This window comes from Peromyscus californicus, unplaced genomic scaffold (genome assembly GCF_007827085.1).
Source record: "Peromyscus californicus insignis strain IS unplaced genomic scaffold, ASM782708v3 Scaffold_11__1_contigs__length_118956290, whole genome shotgun sequence".
Taxonomy (NCBI): domain Eukaryota; kingdom Metazoa; phylum Chordata; class Mammalia; order Rodentia; family Cricetidae; genus Peromyscus; species Peromyscus californicus.
In genome coordinates, this window is record NW_026294402.1 from 26,427,545 (window position 1) to 26,448,714 (window position 21,170).

A 21,170-nucleotide genomic window follows, 5' to 3' on the forward strand; every position below is an offset into this window, starting at 1 on the left:
TCACCACTACTTTTCCTAAGGCTTCTGGAAGCAAGCATCGCCCCAAGCTAATTTCTTGCATAACACAAGTGGCTTCAGAAACTTTGAAAAGAAAAACAAAAAACCCTGGGATTTTTACAGTTTCAAAGGTCATTACATTTGTCTATTAGTCCATAGGTTGAAAAATTACATGCAGTCACATCCAGATCTCAGCAACAGCCAGGCAGAGGAGGTGCACACCTTTAATCTCAGCACTTGGGAGGCAGAGGCAGGATCTCTTAGTTTGAGACTAGCCTGGTCTACAGATCGAGTTCCAAGACAGCCAGTGTTACACAGAGAAACCCTGTCTCAAAAGACAAACAGAACTCATGAACAGAGATTTAGGACATCGGTGTTAAGTACAATAGCTGGTCACGTCTCCTCCTTGTTTCACAATGAGGATATAAGGTTTCTGTTTTATGGGGAGCAACTGTACTATGTCGGACAAGAGAACTTATGAAATGAGAAACAGGGACAAAAGTCAGGTTAGGTGGCACACATCTATAGTTACAGCTAGTCTTAAACCGTCGGCTAAAGTGACTTGTTTTTCTTGGCCTCTACAGGCTGTAACTATAGAAACAAGGAGGAGACTTTATTTTGTTTTATTTTATGTGCATTCATGTTTTGCCACGTGTTTTAGGTCCCCTGGAACTGGAGTTACAGACAGTTGTGAGCTGCCATGTGGGTGCTGGGAACTGAACCTGAGTCCTCTGGAAGAGCAGTCAGTGCTCTTAATCACTGAGCCATCTCTCCAGCCCCTTCCATTCAGCTTTTTATTACACCAATTACAGCAATGCATCTTCACACAGTGTACAAATATCCCATGACAAGAATTATATCACCACTTTAAAACTCCTAATAAATTAGTTGATATGAGCATTAGTTGATGAGTAGTACATCAGTGACTGCTAACATTACAAAAAGAAAAAGACAAGCATACATTTGTGTATGACCTAGTGGAAAAGCACACAGCCGCCAATGAAGTAATCTTGTCCTAAATAAAAATTGAATATGATAAAACATCTAGATCCCATTACTGATTCACACAAAAATACAGAAGGGATGGAAACATGTTATATATATCAAGTGTCAAAATCTACATTGTGGCAAACAGCTAAACATAGTCCCTTACACCCAAAAGAGGAAAATAATATAGAGGCCTTAAAACATATACCAACCAAACTGGGAGTGGTGGCGCATGCCTTTGATTCTAGCACTCAGGAGGCAGAGGCAAGTGGATCTCTGTGAATTTGAGGTCAGGCCTGATCTACAAAGAGAGTTCCAGGACAGACAGGGCTACACAGAGAAAACCTGTCTTGAAAAATCAAAAACCAAAACCAAAATAAATAAATAAGCAAATAAATAAATAAATAAATAAATAAATAAATAAATAAATAAATAAAAATAAAGTACCGATCAAGCACAGTATAGCTCAACAAACTGAAAACATATATAATATATGCAAATGTGCATGGGCAGAAAGCAGCTATGTTATTGGGTACTCAGGACTGGAAAGCTGAGGTAGGGAGAGTAATAGCTAATAGGTCCTGGTTTCCTTTCAGGTAATGGGAAAGTTTAAAAATTGACTGTGGTGATAGCTATACAATGCTGAAATATTAAGAATCTCTGAATGGTACACCTCCAATGGGTGGACTGTGTTAGTATGTGAGTTTCATTTTAATAAAAATTGGTACAGGTATATTACATACATTATATATATATATATAATACACTACATATGGTATGTATTATTATTGTTCTATATGATCTGAAGATGATAAATAGCTGAACTTTCAGTTTTGAATGAGCAAGTTTAGTAAGTACATAGCATGCAAAAGAAAGAATAAATAGCTGGGGAGTGGAGCACACCTTTAATCCCAGCACTCGGGAGGCAGAGGCAGGTGAGTTCTAGGCCACCCTGGTCTACAGAGCGAATTCCAGGACAGCCAGGGATACACAGAGAAACCCTGTCTTGGAAAACAAAAAACAAAAAACAAAAAAACAAAAAAGAAAAGAAAGAAAGAAAAAGAAAAAAAACCCAAAAGAATAAATTGAATAACAAAGAGCAGATAGAAAACAAAACATCATCCAATTGGGCACTTAAAACATCCTGCAGAAATTGACTGGGGAAGCCCAGTGAGGCAACCAGCTAGGGCTCCTGACTGAGAGAGCAAAGTGTCTGCTCAGGAGACACTTCCAAGGAAAAGAATAAAAAGCAGCAGAAAGGTAACATCACCAAACTGGATTTTTAAAACCATCTGGCAGAAACCTACTGGACAAGCCGAAGCAGTCAGTCGAACTCCCAGTTTCCTATTCCCACTGCAGGCATTTTAATACCATGGGATAAACAATAGTAACCTCTGTTAGAAATGCTTTACCTTAGAGCTGTTTTCAAAGACACGGTGTTTTTACTCTTGGGCTGTTTGGCCGTTTTCTTCTCTCGCTGTTACAGAGGTGTGTGTGCTGGGATGGCAGCTCATCCACAGACAAAGGTGCCTTGGAAGATACCATGAGAAAATCACGCTTGCATCTTAGATGGGGATGGGGAGATAACTCCGTTTCCAGAGCCAGCTTCTCAAGGGGCCCAAAGAGCACACGACAATTTACCAATATTATGTACAGGACAGTTATGCATCAAATATATTTTACATTATTCAAAGTGTATCACATAGAACTATCAAATATGTAAAAGAAGAGATCTGAAGATGGAGAAAAATATCCAAAGAATGGAATATTACTATTTAGAGGAAATAATGTGTAATGCAAGAAAAAGCATGGTATTTTAGAGGTTAAAAAAAAAAGTAACTCTGTGACTGCCTCATTTCTTGAAGTGTCTCGAGACAAGGCCGCAGACAGTAGTGTTATGAAAGCCACTGTGAGAGCTTGGGACTCTACCTGAGAACAATAGAAATTGTTGGCTGTTGCCTGACATGGTTGCCAAGCATTACAATTCTGGCTACTGCTTGGTCAGTGAAGAGAAGGGGAGTCTATTTGGGAACCAGGTAAGCAATATTCCCATTTTCTAGGGACCATGTGTTATATTTCAGGATGGCGGCAGTGGGAATGAGCATATTTAACAGGAACTGTTCAATTGGATTGGTTTGCAGGGGGGTAGCAAAGTGGCAAAGTTGACCTACCCAACTGAGCAGACGGTGAAATGGGAACAGTAGAGAGTGGCATGTCTCAGGGTAAGGAAAGGAGATTGCTCTTTGTTTATATAGTTGGAAGGATCTATGAGGAAGTAAGCTTGAATTGTAATGGGCTCTCATTGAAGCAGTTCCAGTCAGACTAGAAATCTTTCTGGTGAGTATAAAGTACTCTATCTCTGAAATATGTTTTGGTCTAAATAACTGAGTACCCATTCAGCAGTAATTGTCTACTATGAGAACGTACCATATTTATTTATTTTTTTTTTTGCCAGAAATGAGTCCCCCAAACAGCCCATGGATAAAATAATCCCCCCTGGAATTTGCCTGGAATTTGAATTCCTCAGAATCATCCACACTGGGTTAATAATTAAAAGTTCCTCATACTGTCCAGTTTGTTTCACCTGTGTACAGGATTCCGATTTCACAAAATCCTCCCAACAGAATCATTCGACCTGGTGTCAAAGAAAGGTCTACTTATTCTAGCAACCCCAAGGGCAAGTCTCTGCTAGCTCAGGAAGAAAAGAGGTAGGAGGCTGAAGAAGCCACAGAAACTGATCCTGCCCAGAACCAAAATACAGAAGAGAGTTCCAACAACAGTTCATCTTCTTGGCATTTTTTCTCACACCCTCTCCACGCATCTAGAACTTTGCCTTTAAGAGATCAACAGCCATTTGTTGCTTAATAAATTCCTCAGACATAGGGTGGGAATGGGATGGGAGGATGGTAACATTTTAGAAGCAAAAATGAGAAATAGACAAAGTTTATGAGAGAAAAGGAGATGAGACAAGAGAATGAAAGCTCTGTGTGTGTGTTTTCTGCCTGTCCTGAGAACCTTAGTCCCTTGAATCACAATTAGAGAAGTCCAGTTGAATGCTCTTTTATTGACTGTCTATTAAATACCCGAAGACTTTATTTGTCTGCTTTATTCCCACTAGATTCCTCACCAGTTGTTTCCATGACATATGTTTTCAATACATACTCCACCAAGGGCCTTAAACTCAGGCACCTCCCTAGGTAGTAAGATTCTTCAATTCTCAATGCAAAGCCAGGCTCAATTTATTTAAAAACACGATAGAGTAATCGTAAGACATCTGCAGATTAGGTTGTCGAGGATTGAATACCTTCTATATAGTTGAAAATTTGTTGGAAATTGAGAAGGGCTACACAGACCTTTGTTTTGCTGCCTTTATTTTGAAAGTAGATTTCATTGGTTAGGGTGCCCTGGTGCTTGGTGGTTTGCTTTGTGGGGGGGTGGATTAAAGTCAGAGGAGGCCAAGTGTTTATTGCAGCCGGGAGATCAACCTACCATGCACAAAGAAGTCTTTCGGTTTAAAAGCTGGAGGTGTGGGTACATAGTACGCATATGCAAATGCACAGCGCCCTAGGTGCAGCGCCTTGACAGACATCCTGCCCTCCTCCACGCTTCTGGGGCACAATGTCGCCTGCCTCCCGGGGTACTCCCAGGGTACCCCCACCTCTCTTACCCCCCTACCCACCCCCCACTCCCGCTAAATCACCAAGTTTGGTTCTCTGAGGTCTGAGGAAGCCAGGGCTCTGGAAATTTAAATACCCTAAGCGCTGATTTTGCAGGCGACCAAAACTTGAAAGCCCTTTAGACAGTATCAGTCAAGTGACCCGCACATCCCCTCCCCCAAGGGCAGAGAAGTAAGAGTCGGTGTACTAGAATGCCATTCACGGTCGGGGAAGGAATAGTTCACAGTCGCTTTAGGTGTAGAAGCCACTCTGTGTTGGGGAAACTAGAGAGACATGGGAGCAGATTTTTTTTTTTTTCTAGTCATCTCAGAACTGCATTTCCTGCTACGGTAATCAGAAAAATGCCAGCTAGGGCAACCTCACAGTACTACGAGGATGTCAGACGCGCCAAGACGCTCTGTGGTATCGCTTGCAAGGGATCCCTGTTCATCGGGGAGAATGAAGAAGAGTTCCCCAGGTTCTCAGCGGCCCTTGTGGCCACGCCTTAATAGGCCTCAGTTTCCACGAGCGAAAAATGGCCACATCACCCAAATTCCTTTCCCGACAGAGAAGGGCTAGGGTGTTCTGCAGCTACAGAAACCACTAGAGAAAAACAGTTCCTTTAGGCTTTTAGTTCCAAGGGAAACCAAGTCGTTCTAACGCTCCCCCGGGTGCAGCTCAGACCACGGCCACAGAAGGACAAACTGGACAGGCCTTGTGGCGCTTATGCATATGGAGAAGCGCAACAGACAAGTGCACAGACCGGGTCAAGGCCCGCGGGTGCTTCAGTGGCTGGCTGGCTCGACCGGCTAAGGACAGCTCGCGCTGCGCTTGCGCAATAGCCGCGCGCCGCCTTCAGCCCGGCCCCGCCCCGCCCCGTCCCCAGCCCGGCCGTCCGCGCGGGGCATTGTGGGACACAAACAAAGTGCCCCCAAACAGGCTGGAGTGAAACGAGCGGCTACGGCGGCGCCGGCCCGCACGCGCGCTGCGGCGGCTCCCTCCCAGCCTCCCCTCCCCTCCCCTCAGTCCCTTTCCCCCTTCCCCACCCCGCCCCGCCGGGCCAGCGCGAGCGAGCAGTCGCCCGCCCTCGGCAACCGCCCCCAACGGCCGCCCGCGCGCAGCGGGCTGGGCCCCTCGCTCCTCCTCTCAGGCCCACGGGCGCCGGGCGCTCGCTCGCTCGCCCTCCTCCTCCTCCTCCTCCTCCTCCTCCTCCTCCGCCTCGCGCCTCGCGCTCTCACACCTCGCGGGCACGCGGGCGAGCCGCGCCGCCATGCGCGCCCAGTTCCAGGCTGCACACCGGCCTAGGCGCGGCGGCCCGAGATAGGGTCCCCTGAGCCTCCCGGGGGAGGAGAGGAGCCGGCCGCGCGCTCCGCCCCCTCCCCCCGGGTTGCCGGCGCCGCCACCGCCACCGCCACCTCGCCGCCTCAAGCCTGGCGGGGAGGAGGAGGAGGAGGAGCAGTAGCAGGCCTCCGGACCCCCGCACCGCCGCCCGCAGGTAACGGGGAGGGGAGGGCCAGCGGGGCGGGGGGAGGGAAGGAGGGAGGGAGGGAGGGCGAGACGGCGGGCCAGCCCGGGGACTGACACCACGCGTCGCCCACCTGGACCCGGGGCCGGGGGGCTGGGGGGGGGCGGGAATGGAAACCTGGTTTGTCACCCCGATTCGTGCGGGGAAACACCCCTCATTGGCATTTAATCCCGGGCGAGAGGGGTGCTGGCGTTGGTCCCTGCGGACCCGAAGTAGTCACCCGGATCCTCCAGAGGAGCAGATTTGCAAGACAATCCGCCCCACACTGAATCCGAGGCAGGCGAGGTGTTTATACCCGCTCACCTGGTCTACCCGCGAGCCCTAGACCTGTTATTCCCTCCTCTTCCCGGCTGCTTTCCTCCCCCGCCCCTGGTATTAGAACGGCACTTTTCTTTTAAAAGAAAAGAGGAAGCGAGTGCAAACACCTCTTATTCCCCCCACCTACCTGAGGATCTCTCTGTGTCTGGTCATTTTACTGTCGGCCTAACAAAAAGAAAGGGGTTACCTGCAGGTGAAATGACAACTAAGTTATAACTGATTCAAGGAAATTGCATCTGTTTGATTTTTGTAAGCCTTAACCAGAATCTTTTGTAAACTGCGATGTTCGTGTACTTTCTAGTAACTTACAGAATTTAAGACTAAAACTTATTTTTTTTAAATATATAAGCATACTAATCTGTTGAGTGTGTTTATCGGAAAAATTCTTAACTTCCGCTTATTAGCATTTTATGCGGAGGTAAATTAATACCCAAAGCAAACTACAGTATAATAGATACCAGAGGCTGGATAAGGATTTGATATTTGCTTTTGCTTTTTGGGTAATTCTTGGTTGAAAAAATACTATATAGATCTTGATTTCTTTTCCTCTCATTCACTTTGATTTCCTGTTGATTTATAATATTCATTTGTGTCTTGTAGTTTTCCACGTGGACTGTAAAAATGAGTGTTTTCTTAATATTTTGTATTTAATGATTTGTATTTATTAATTACGAAAACCAGATTTATTTTGTGCAACAGTGTTTTGCTTTTTATATATGTAGTCTTAGTTTCAGAACATTTGAATTTTATAGAAGGGACAGAAACTTAGTAACATTAATTGGAACTTTTCCTAGGTTATGCAAGTGGTAAGTTGACAATTGAACCCAGTGTCTTTCTGCTGTACTTCTCAGTGGTGATATAATTTCTTTTATGGCCTGAAAGTTTTCGATTTTACAGAAGTTGTCTGGAAAATACAGTGACCGTATTAGTACCAGATTCAGTGATGAATGTTTTTTCCTGTATTGTTGCCTGTTTTGTTGCTGTTGTTGAGACAGTGTGCCTCCTTCTAAGTGCTGGAATTAGATTTCTTCCTCCACCACCATGTTTGATTCTTAAATATTTCCTAAAAATACCAAGTCAGTAACAGTGCCCATCAAAATTTTTGTATTTGAATTTCCTAAGTAATCCCAAAGTATCTCCACAGCTGTAGTCAGTCAAGATTCCTGTATTGCATTTGGTGATTACATGTATTTAGTCATGCCTTTGTTAAAAAGGGTAGTACCCAGACTATCTCCTTGGGGGGGGGGGCACTTACCTGACCAAACCAGTTGTTTTGCAGCGCATTTGAGCCTTGACCTTGTCCTCTGAGTGTCATTTCATTTACTGCTCTTTCATTTTAAGTGAAAGTTTGGTTCCAGACCTGACTGTGGTTGCATAAGGCCAAGGATATCTATGAATACAACCCAACACAAAGTTGTAAACTGAAAATATTAGGTTTTTGTGTGTGTGACTTGATTGTGTACGGTTCCTTCGAGAACTGTAGATAATAGTGCTATATCTTGTTAAAAGATTGGGCATCCCTGGAACAAAGATTTAATTAGCTTAAAGTGAAACCCTCTTTGGCAAGAATACTTCAATAGTGATGGCCTGCACTTTGTATTCTAAGTATTAGAAAGTTGGTAGTGTCGGAACACCACACAGTTGATGATGTTAAATATGACCACTTGATTAAAGTGGTGACTGCAAGGTCTTTTGTGAAGGTATGGTTTGACAGTTTGACTATTCGTGGCCTTAAGGTGGTAAATCTGACAGGAAGCAGGGAACTTGTTTCTGACTGTACTTTTCTTAGTGATTTTTTAGCTCTCAATCAGTTATTTTATTAAAGAGTCTCTGAACAATTGAAATTTTTTTATTGGGTGTGAACCAAATTTCTTGCTAAAAATGCAGATTAAATGCTTGATTTTATCACCTTAATTATTGATTTTTAGAATACAGGAGCTAGGGAAATTGTTATCCTAATGAGCAAATAGTTTTTTTGTTTGTTTGATTGTTTTTTTAATTTTAAGAGGGTTATGATAACCATTAAGGACTTGAGATTTGAGGGGATATTACCACCTGGGAGTTTATTCATTTTATAAGGAATTAGGATCCTTTTTGAGGGCCACATTTCACCAATTTTGACATAGGAACGTTTTCAAACTAGCTATATAGTATCTTTTGACACTTAGGCTCGACTCTGTCCTGGAGCACTTTCTGGTACAAGGTACCCTAGGCTGCTTTTGCTGGGCCATCTGGAAAGGGCTGTTTATCCAAGGAGTCATGGTCATTTCGATGAAAAATGGTATATATAAAAAGATATATATATGAAAGTTTGGCATAATCATTGCTACCAGAGTATTACTGTTTCTAGACTTGTTTGAAAGGATAGAACTAAGAACTTATTTAAATGTAGATAGAGTCTCACCATATAGCCCTGGCTGCTCTGGAACTCACAGAAATCCTACTTCTGCCTCCCAGGTGCTGGGATTAAAGGTGTGGGCCACCACACCCAGCCATTTTGCATTTGTTTAATCATGAGTTCATAGTGATATGTCCAATTCAAATTAACAGGATAGACTTTCTCATCTTTGATTCTACTTTTGTCAAAAATGAAGATCTTGCTAACTAAAGTTTGTTTGCTTGCTTTCTCATCTATTTAAATCATTTAAAAATTGCAATATCAATACTGATTCTTACCAAAATTGGAGATATACATAGATATATATTTTAATTTAAACATTTTTTATGTGTATGGATGTTTTGCCTGCATATGTGTCTGTGTACCATATGTGTACCTGTTGCCCTCAGATGCTGAAAGAGGGTGTTGGAACCCCTGGAACTAGAGTTACAATTGGTTGTGAGCTGCCATGCCGGTACTGGGAAGTGAACCTGGGTTCTCTGCATGGAAGCAAGTACTCTTAATTGCTAAGCCGTCTCTCTAGCTCCAGGATTTTAGTTTTGAATGTATAAAATATACACATTGTTCAAAATAATGTTGCAAAAACTGTGCCTTTAAAAATTTCACTTAAGGGAGCTAGAGAGATGGCTCAGCAAGTAAGAGCACTGACTGCCCTTCCAGAGGACTTGGGTTCAATTCCCAGCACCCACATGGCAACTCACAACTGTCTGTAACTCCCAAGATCTGACACATAAAATAAAAATAATGTCTCAACACAAAATTTAAAAAGAAAAAAAAAAAAGGGCAGTGGTGGCACACACCTTTAATCCCAGCACTCGGGAGGCAGAGCCAGGCGTATCTCTGTGAGTTCGAGGCCAGCCTGGGCTACAGAGTGAGTTCCAGGACAGGCTCCAAAGCTACACAGAGAAACCCTGTCTCAGGAAAAAACAACAACGACAACAAAAAACCCCAAAACTTCACTTAAGAAAACTTCACTTAAGGGCCTAGGTTGAGGCCCCAGTACTGTCAGAAATCAAAACCAAAACCTTGGCTCAAGTGCTAGAGGGTTAGCAGAAGAGTAATACTACTACATAATACTACTTTTAAGTTTTACAATTATATTCAGATGCCTTTGGCTAGTCTTTGGAAATTTGCAGAGAAGTAGATGTGAAGCTTGCTTTTGCAGGTGTCATATTTTAAGTAATAATTTGTGAAAGAAAAACTGCAACTATTACTTGAAAAATCCTGTTCTGGGGAATGGAGAAAGCACCTGCCATAGCAAGCATGAAGGCCTAGGTTCAGATTCCTAGTGCCAGTGTGAGGAGGGGTGGGAGCCCAGGATTTGGGGTGTGGTAGAGGTAGCAGGATCCTGAGACTTGTTAGGCAGTCTAGGCAATAGATGATCTCCAGGAAAGTGATCGAAGAAGACAGGAGACTTTGACCTTGTACCTTCCTTACCCCCCCCCCCACCCAAATCATCTTTAAAGCTGAATGTAATTGATAAAGGTCTTATGAATAATTGCTTTTATGCTACACAACAAAATTGGCACCCATATGCTGTCTGCAGATAGAAAAGCCATTTGAACACATGATCAGGGAAGATAATACATTTTTATTTGTATTAGATAAATTTGATAACAATTCATAATTATGTGGTCTGAAATATTGTGTTCACATAGTTTTCAGAGGGAGCAGTGGTTGTCTAGGTATGTATATAGTATAGCCATGCAGCAACTATAGTCTATTGTGGTATGCTATGTGGGCTAATAAGATTGTAATTACTACATTTGTTACACTTTTCCTATGCTAAATATTTTGTGAATTATCTCAGTTTGTGGAGGCCCACAGAGGCCATCTAGTGATACCTTACTCAAGGTCAGAGAATCTGAGCTTGCTTTACCCAGCAGGGCTGCATAATGGGATGATTTGACCACAGATGTGGTTACCAGGCAGGTGTTTGGAAGGGTCTACACTTGGCTGTACGGTGTGCTTTGATCTTGCAAGGGGGAGGTCTTTGGCCTCTCCCTTTGGCATATTATCAAAAGCCCTTTTGAATAAACGAAGGGGCTGTTGGGTATTATTGACCCAGGGCCTTCCGAAGCTATCCTGCATTTCTGTCTTTCTTCTCATCGTTTAGGTCTCTCTTTCTGATATTTTCTTATCCCTCTCTCCTCTACCTAAGAATCCTTTGAAAGGTGGGAACAGGTTGGAGCTGGACTCTCCACAGACTCCCACATCAGTTAAGGTTCATTTTAACACTTAGATATTGCTACTAATATTTTATTTTGCAAATAAACTGATAGCTAGAAGAATTAAATGACTTGTCTAAGATGTCACAGCTAGTGAGTGGCAGACCCAGATTTCAAATTCAAGTGTATTTTCAGAGTTAGCACTCATTTACTTGCTGTACCTCACAACTGAGTGTAAAAAGCTAAGACAATGAACTTATTTCCAGTACTACTAAGAAGTACATGATTCACTTTCTACTATAGGAATACTGAAATTGTAGGCCAGAAGTCACAAGTATTTGTCATATCTATTATAAATCCTTAGATTTCCCCCTCTAAGAAATTTGGGAGTCCTGACCCTGTGTCAAGAATTGCCTGTAGGATAAGATTTTATTAAACGTATCAGAAGTCAAGATGGATTGATAAGTGGATAGGTTTGTAAAAAAAAATTTATATATATGTTGATGGTAGCCTCTAGGCATGGCTTTGTAGTCAGCTATAAGTTTGTTTTTGTTTTTAATTTTTCTATACCTGAAAATTTCAGTTAGGGGGAGTGATTAAACATCACTTCTTATTAAAAGCCAGTATTACTGGGGCTGCAGCTCAGGGGAGAAGAGTGCTGGACCATCTAGCAGGTGAGGTCCCTGCATTGTGTAAATTGAGGTAGTGATAGGCATGATCCTGTAATGCCAGCACTGCAGAGGTAGAAGCAAGAAGATTAAGGTCATCGTAGACCTAAGCCAATTTTGGTCACTCTGGGTTGTTGAATGAGGTCCTGTCTCAAAACTACAATAAAGTTTGAGTTCTTCAAAACAACCAACCACCCCATACCCCTATTATTGTGGCAGTTAACACAGACCCCTCCCCCCTCTCCCAATCACTGTACAGAGAATAAGAGATGTGAAGTGTTCAACCTTAAATGAGAGATGTATATTGTTATCACCAAGGCTCTGGGTCTTCTAGGAAGAGGGTCAGAAAAATTATAAGAGAAAGCCAAAGATGTGTCTAACTTCAAGGAAATAGTACTTCCTGGACACAACAGGGCAGCTGTTCACATAAAACTCAGTGGTTGTAGGGGCTGGAGAGATGGCTCAGCGGTCAAGAGCACTGGCTGTTCTTCCAGAGGTCCTGAGTTCCCAGCAACCACATGGTGGCTCACAACCATCTGTAATGAGATCTGGCGCCCTCTTCTGGCCTGCAGGCGTACACGCAGGCAGAACATTGTATACATAATTAATAAATAAATCTTGAAAAAAAAAAACTCAGTGGTTGTAACAGCATAATCAAGACCTGCACAAAATCATGCCAGACAAAATCCCTGCATTGTGGGAATGGGTATAACAAGTCTTTCTCTGTCCTGCCAGCTAGCTCCCAAGTAACACAGAGACTTCTTATGAATTGTGAAAGCTCAGCCTTAGCTTAGGCTTATTTCTAACTAGCTCTTATAACTCAAATTAACCCATTTGTATTAATCTGTGTGCTGCCATGTGGCTCCTTCTTCCCAGAGCTCTCTCTGTCTGGAAGTCCCGCCTATACCTCCTGCCATTTAGCTTTTTATTAAACCAATCACAGTGACATATCTTTACACAGTGTAATCAAATATCTCACAACAAATGGGCAGTGGAGGTGGGTACAAAAATCCCATCACAAGCTGAGGAGCTATTTATATTTGATAGTTGTTGGGAGAGAGAAAGTCGGTTTTCTTTAATGATAAAACTCCTGGTAGATTGAACATACTACAGTGCAGGTCCCACTCCGAAGAGTAAGTTGGGCAACATAAACCATGGAAAAGGGAGGAAAAAAAGAAAACTCAAAGTTGGGCAGGGAGTTGAGGGTGGCTATGGAAGAAGTTGGGGTAAATATGATCAAAGTACATGAGGTTCTCAAAGAATTAAAAATCTGGGTTTTTTTTTTTTGTTTTTTTTTTTTTTTTGGTTTTTCGAGACAGGGTTTCTCTGTGTAGCTTTGCGCCTTTCCTGGAACTCACTTGGTAGCCCAGGCTGGCCTCGAACTCACAGAGATCCGCCTGGCTCTGCCTCCCGAGTGCTGGGATTAAAGGCGTGCGCCACCACCGCCCGGCCTAAATCTGGGTTTTTTTAATCCCAATATTGACAGCTGTTTAAAAACCAGTAAAATACAATATCCCTTGTGTCTTCATGTACAATAATCCCCTGAAACCTCTAGTAAGTCTTTATAGTTTTTTTTAAAAGATTTTTTTTTATTATATTGGGGTAAGAGCATGTGCCCATAGGTGAGTGTAGTTGCAAGTGGTTGTGAGCCCCCTGAGGTCGGGGGTGGGAGTTAAACTCAGGTTCTCAAGCAGCAAGGGTTAAGAGGGCTCTGAACTGCTGAGCCTTCTCTCCAGCCCCTTCTAGACTTGTAAAGGGAGTTTCCTCCTTACTTAAGAGACTCTTAATTAAGTTCCTAACAATAACTTTAATACCCTTATAATTACTACATATATCAAAAATAATTTCTCCCTGTGGTTTCCTGACATTTTGCAGAATGCAATTCATGTAATTTTATGGGGTATTTTTGTTTTAAATGCCTCTACATTCATTATGAAACAAATGGTTCTCCCACTAAATAAGGATTGATTGAAAATTGGGTTAAACTGAGAGTCTTGGAGAAGTTGTTTGTTTATATTAAAAATATTTCATTTTACACCATAAGCCGAAAATCTTTAGACTTAGCCATAGGTATGTTGGTATTAGCAATGGTTTGTTGAGAGTGGGTTTCATTATGTAGTCTAGACTGTATGCCAGGCTCTTTGGGTCTTCTACCTCAGTTTCCCCAGTGTTGGGATTGCAGGTGTTATACCACTATGTTTTAGTTTAGTCAGTAGTGATGGCATGTATGTTTGCCTTCAAAAATACAAAGAAACATTAAGTCTGTGTTCTGCTCTTGCTTGACTGCTACATTAATTTCTTCATTTAACATTAGTGCCTTGGATGCTCTTGGCCAGGTGTCGAATCCCCTAGAACTGGAATTATAGGCAGTTGTGAGTCATGTGAGTGTTGAGAACTGAACTTGGGCCCTCTGAAAGAACAAAAAGTACTCTTAACCACTGAACCATCTCTTCAGCCTCTTTGTGAATTTTTAATTTTTTTCTCCTTACATTTCATTTTCTTCACTGATAAAATGTCTATCTCAAATGGTTATGTAAAAATGAAATCATGTACTATGAAAAAATACTTTAAACATTGTTAGGCACTTATTAATGATTATTGTTACTGTTCTCAATAAAAGAATCATTTTTTTAAGTTAATGAAATATAGCTTAAATGTAACTCAAAATGCCTTGGATCATTCTTGTTAGCAATTTTGGCTCTCTGATTTAAATTGAGTTGTCTGTGGCTCCTTGCCATCCTTTGGTTTGGCTTGGTTGGTGTTTGTTTTGAAACAGTCTCACTCTGGTCCATGCTGGTCTATGCAGCACTCCTCCTACTTCAGCCTCCCAAGAGTTGGGATTACAGGCACTTGCAAGTATGTCTGCACCACGTGTGTGCCTGGTACAGGTGGAAATCAGAGGAGGGCCTTCAGATGACCAGGCCCAGTACCCCAACTCCCCTCTCTCTGCCTGCAACTTTCAAATCAGATGTGAGCACTCAGCTACTGCTGCACCAACAGGCCTGCCTGCTTGCCTACCTACCTACCTACCTACCACTATGCCCCCCTCCGTGATGATCATGGAGTAACTCTCTGAAACTATAAGCAAGCCCCCAATTAAATGTGTCCTTTTATAAGTTGCCTTGGTCACAGTGTTTTTTTCCATAGCAGTAGAACAGTAACTAAGACACATTGTAAGTGGAAAGTGACATAGAAATAGAAGGGATTGCTAACATCTGGGGTAGAGAGAGCAAAAGAGGGGAATTTAACCTGTTGAGAGCATTTAAAAGAACACCAGAGGTTGAGAACTAGAAATGCATATGTTAGATTTAAAGAATGAGGAACCAGAGTAGGTTTTGCTGAAGTAGAATTCATATTAGAATGTGTGGAGGGAGAAGTGGAAGCCTAAAGCCTCTAAAAGGAGAATGGAGCAGATAGTATGTATATATAGTGAGAAAACCTAGCATCAGACATAAGTTGCTATTACTGACCTTGTGATGTTTCTGTTTCTGTTGCTGCTGCTGCTTCTTCCTCTTCTTCTTCCTCCTCCTCCTCCTTCCTCTTCTTTCTTCTCTCTCTCACTCTCCGCTGTCTCTTGTACTATGTGTATGTAAAACTTTGCATATAGGTATGCATGTGGAGGTCTGAGGACAATTTGGCAGAAGTTGGTTCTCTCTTCTATCATATGGGTCCTGGGAATTGATTTCAGGTCATTAGGCTTGATGACAGGTGCCTATATACACTGAGCCATCTTGCCAGCTCTCATTTTTCTGAGTCTCTTATTTCCTTGGTAGTATAGTAGGAAATAATTCTCTTATGTTAATAATCTTGTATCTTAAAATCAATATTAAATGTTCCAGCCAATGGAAGTACTGCAAATCACCAAGGGTTAATAGTTGTTTAATGTGCTAAAGTAGGAGCTAGTAGGTGTCTGGACTCCAGTTTATTGGATAAACTCACCAATCAGGATACTGGCTTTGTGTGTGTGTGTGTGTGGGGGGGGTTGTTTGGTGGTGGTTGTTTTGTTTTTGTGTGTGAGACAGGGTCTCTCTGTGTAACCCTGGCTGTCCTGAAACTTGCTATGTAGACTATACTGGCTGAGAACTCACAGAAATTCTCCTGCCTCTGCCTCCTGAGTGCTGGGATTAAAGGCATGCACCATCATGCCCTACTACTGTTTTAGGATACTGTTTTAAGTAGCCTTAACATACTTACAGTTAAAGTAAGGAAAGAATGGGTTTGGTCCTAATGAACAGGTCTATGTTGGAAGGAAAAGAAGAAATGTTTTAATTTCTAGATTATCACAAACTACATAATTTACAATCACATTCTTTTCCATAAAGGTGTCACTAGTAAATAGAGATTAGATAGGATGAGGACATTGATGGGGAGGTGTTTTTGTTTTTGTTGTTGCTTTCTGGAGCCACTAAAACTTAAAAAGTACTTTTTTGTTTTGTTTTGTTTTGTTTTTGTTTTTGTTTTTCGAGACAAGGTTTCTCTGTGTAGCTTTGCACCTTTCCTGGAACTCACTCTGTAGCCCAGGCTGGCCTCGAACTCACAGAGATCCGCCTGGCTTGCCTCCCGAGTGCTGGGATTAAAGGCATGCTGCTGCTGCTGCACCACCACCACCACCACCACCACCACCACCACCACCACCACCACCACCACCACACCACCCCCACCACCACCCCCAGCTAAGAGAAAATTCTGAAACTAACTGGCTTTCTCCTTTTGTTTCATCCAGGACCCAGCCTATGGTGACATACTCTCCACATTCAGGTTATACCTTTTCCCTAGTTAGTATTTTCTAGAAACATCCTTAGAGATACACTTAGAGGTATGCTTTGTTAATTTCCTAGGTACTTCTCAATCTAATCAAGTTGACAATCAAGATTAACCATAATGGATGGAGAGATGGCTCCCTAGTTAAGAGCACTAGTAGCTTGTCCTAGTTAGGTTTCTATTGTAGTGATAACACCAAGACCAAAACGAACCTGGGGAGGAAAGGGTTTATTTCTCTTTACAATCTCAGCTCACAGTCTACCATAAGGGAAGTCAGGGTAGAAACTCAAGCAGGAACCTAGAGGCAGGAACAGAAACATAGATTTATATGGAGGCATAATGTTTACTGGCTGTTCCTCATGACTTACTCAGCCATAACCATCTGCCCAGGAATTACATCACCCTCTGTGGACTGTGGCTTCCATATCAATTACTAATCAAGAAAATGGCCTACACGAACTTGCCTATAGGCAACCTTGTGGACGCATTATCTTATTTGTGGTTCTTCTTCCCAAATGACTTATCTTGTGTCAGGTTGGTTAAAACAACAACAAAACCAGTACACCCTTCTTGGAGAGGACTCCAGTTCTGTTCCAGCACCTACATCGGGAGGATCACAGCCATCTCTAACTCCAGTTTTAGGGGATCTGAGGCCTCTTCTGGGCTCCATGAGCACCTGCACACACATGGTGCACATGCATACCTCAGGTGCACACACATGAAATAAAATTTAAAAATAAATCTTAACAAAGATAAACCATCACTGACCATTTAAATTATCTATGGGATAGCTATATGAGGATACTGATTTTATGAATTAGCAATCTTGAATTGAGTAGCTAAAACAGTAAAGGCATTTGTCATTTCAAACAAGACAAACACTACAGTAGTACAACTATGGAGTTGTTTAACAGCTCAGTGACATACGCTTATGTTCTCACCTTTTTATTTTGCCATTCTTAGACTAGCTCCTTGATGGTTACAGGATGACTCCTGATTCTCAGTCTTGAATCCAGAGATGAAAGCACTCAAGAGATTTTGTTTTGTGCCAAGAGATTTATCTGAAACTCCTCAGCAGTTTCTAGTTTTCTATCCAGATGACATTCTCTTGGCTACTATCTTTTACCTAAATATATTTTTTATAGCTACAGTGAGAAACTGTTGATGTCTGTACCTCTGCTCAATAATACGAATATGCCCTTCCTTTATGATATTTTAAGTGTTAAATGAGCACTTACCGTGCCACACTAATTACTGTTCACCAGGCACTGGTTAGTGGTTAGTGTTGTCTGGGGATCTCTAGAACTTCTAAGAATCCATGAAGTCAAAGCAATTTCATAACAGTATTTTATTTATTATCATTTGGTTTTGGTTTTGGTTTTTTTTTTTTTTTTTTTCAAAACAGGGTTTCTCTGTGTGGCCCTGACTATCCTAAAACTTGCTTTGTAGACAAGGCTAGAGCCTCAAACTCAGATTCACCAGCCTCAAAGGTGTGTGAGTGGTGACCACCTGGCTCATAACAGTATTTAGATGCTATTTACAACTTGCTTTTTATTTTCCTTTCTCAAATGTACAGTGGAGATTTCCAGAGCTAGACATGGTAGTACATACCTGTAATTATAGCATTTGGGAGCCTGACGCAGGATTGCTAGCTTAGCCTGGGCTACAGAGTAAGCTCTAGGACAGCCTGGGCTAAAGTGAGACCTGCCTTCCAAAACAAAATCAAGCAACAATAAAAAGCTATGTGAAACCCAGTGTAACAGCAGAGTGCCAGTGCAATGGAAGAATTCTACTGACTTTTTGCACCACCACCCCCTTTTTTGTTTGAGAAAATAATTTTTTAAAAAACCTATTTTGTGAGCTGGGCAAGGTGGCACTCAACTTTTAATCCCAACACTTGAGAGGCAGAGATAGATGGATCTCCGCAAATTCAAGGCCAGTGTGGTCTACATAACAAGTTCCAGGACTGCCAGGTCTACACAGAAACTGGTCTCTCAAACCAAACAACTACCAAGTTCTTTTGTGTTAACGTATGATAGACTTGTTTTTAAATGAATCCTTTTTTTTTTTTAATTTATTTAATCTGTATGAGTGTAGAGGTGTGTGTGTGCTAGTCAGATCAACTTTTCGGAGTCACTTGTCTTCATCCACAGGTGGCTCCTTGGGGCGGAACTCAAGTTATTGTCTGGTTTGGCAGCAGACACCTTACATGCTAAGCCCTCGTGTTAACCTGAATCCTTTTTTTTTTAATTTACAAGTTTTAATTTATAATATCGTTGGTGTTAGAAATATGCATTTTACATAAACTTAAGAGAGTAAAGAGACAACAAAGCCTGAAATCCGACTGCTAGGCTTAATGTTACTCTGGCAGCACACATCAAAGTTTGTTTCTTGTTACTTTTCTTTGTCTTTTCTTGATTATCCTTAGTTATCATGTACATATCATGGCTTAATATGTTGCAAGGGTTCTTGAGGGTATTTCAATTGTTCATGCTGCTTAGTATTTGTCCCATTGATAGGGCAGCATGCTTACTTTCCCCCATTCTTTACTAATCTAGCTAATTCTGAATTTCATTTCAATCATAATGGCCTAGCTTTGTTTAGTAGCATTTTCGATTTTGTGCCTATCAAGCATGATGGATTTTTTTTTTTTTTTTTTGTTAGCATCTCAAAACTAAGCAGAGAACAAACCAGTGAAGATCAGAAAGCCAATAATTAAGTGACATCACAAGTTCATTATTACTGGCTGGGCATGCTAACACATACATGTAATCCAAACTCTCAGAAAACTGAGACTGAAGGTCTACCAGATGTTCAAGGCCAGCTATATAGTAAGTACTAAGCTAGATGAGGGCTCCATAACAAGACTGTGCCTCAAACAACAACAAAATTTTGTTATTTCTTAATAGTAGACACAGTTAATACTCTTGCTCTGGAAAATGACTTTATCATTAAACATAAGTAGAAGATGGTCTTTAATCTGTCTAAATTTGGCTATAAAGGAAAATACCTGAGAGATGGTTTCCAGGTTTTAGTAGGTTGGGTTGGAGAGTTAAAAATGAACAGTCTCCTTTATCCACAGCTTGACTTTTGCAGTTTGAGCTACTCATGATAAGCTGTAAATGCTTTAACACTTTCAAGAGAGAGACCAGGTTTACATAACTTTCATTGTGTATATTGTTATAATTGTACTACATGATTATTGTTGTTCATCTCTTTCAAGTTAGGTCTGAATAATAGGGGTCAGTACTATTACTGTACATGGCTTCAGGCATCCTTTGGGCTTCTGTAGCCTCAAATAAGAGGGGACTATTAGATTTTAAGCTCTGAGTGACTGGGCAGTTGAAGACATCCATCATTAGCAGAGCCCATGCCTGTAATCCTAGGAAAGACTAAGGCAGAAAACCATACAGTTGAGCCAGTTAGGGGACTCATAAGTGAGCCCTCTCTCAAAAAAGAGGGGTATGAAGAGAAATTGTGGCAACAGAATGTTAGCTCAGTTTCAGATACTGAATTTTAAATGTGGCAAACACATTCAAGTGGAATTAACAAGCACTCTCCGGGTCACTAGAAGCCCATAATTGAAGTTAAGGAAGTATGTTGGAGATTTGAGATTAATTTAATCAGATATAATAGTCAAATCTACCGTTGTTTACTCCTTGCCGTACCGTGTGTGTGTGTGTGTGTGTGTGTGTGTGTGTGTGTGTGTGTGTGTGTGTGTGTGTGTACTATGTGTTAGTACTGGGATACTTTACATATACTTATTGAATTCCTATACCTAAATTAGGTCATCCAGCTTCTTTGGCAATACAGTGATGATTTAGGGCCCTCTGATTACAAAGCTCTTTGTTTTTGCTTTTTTAAACTGGGCATTGAATCTAGGGATTTTGCATTGCATAGCAAACACTGTATATTGAGCTATAGCCTCAACCCATTTTTACTTTTATTTTAACACAGTCTCATTAAATTGCCCAGGTTGTCCTTGAACATTGTGTAACTCAAATAGGCCTCAAACCTGTGATCCTCCTGCCTTTTCTTCCTGACTGATTTTATAGGAAGTGAAGGAGTCTTACTATATTTTGGGCACTACAAAAAGTGTGGGAGACCAGCTCCCACATTTTACTCCAGGGTACTCTTGAGGAGAGAGGGATAAGAGATTTAGATAGGATAGAGGGGAGGGAGACAGAAACACAGGATAGCCTCAGGAGGGCCTGGATCCTAATCCACCAGTCCCTCCTGTCTCTTCTAAAGGGCTATTTATAGGAATGCCAAGGGGTGGAGCAAAAGACCTCCCCCTAGCACAGCCAAGTGCAGACCCTTTCCAATCACCTGGTAACCACACACGTGGTCAAGCAATCCTCTAATGCAGCCCTGCTGAGTAAAGCAAGCTCAGATTTCACTCGGAAACCTTTGTGGACCTCCACAAAAAAAGACTGTCTTTTTTTTTTTTTAATTAATGTATAGTAATGTATTAAAAGACTTGGTACATTTATCCTTATGTCAGTCTTCTGTACTTTAAATGGACAGATATCAGGGATGTCTCTCCATGGCAGATCTAGAATTAGAAACCTTAATTGGAATTGAAGAGTAGTTACGATTTAAGGTACATACAGTTTATTGGGAAGACTTGAGATAATAGGTTATCTCAAGAAGTTAGACCTAGTGGCATGTACGTTGGCCCTCAAAGCTAGG

The 21,170-nt window shown here is 41.7% G+C and overlaps 1 protein-coding gene across 8 annotated transcripts in view; it reads left to right on the forward strand.

Moving 5' to 3' along the window:
• Positions 1-5,821: 5,821 nt before the first annotated feature.
• Zbtb44 (zinc finger and BTB domain containing 44) overlaps positions 5,822-21,170 on the forward strand; it is a 62,189-nt gene continuing 46,840 nt past the window's right edge. For 2 of the 8 annotated variants that reach the window (XM_052755647.1, XM_052755676.1), the window contains exon 1: positions 5,823-6,135. The gene's annotated coding sequence lies outside the window, so the exon portion shown is untranslated. Of the gene's footprint in view, positions 6,136-21,170 lie in introns of all 8 variants that reach the window. The other 6 variants (XM_052755686.1, XM_052755657.1, XM_052755637.1 and 3 more) reach the window with 6 other exon arrangements.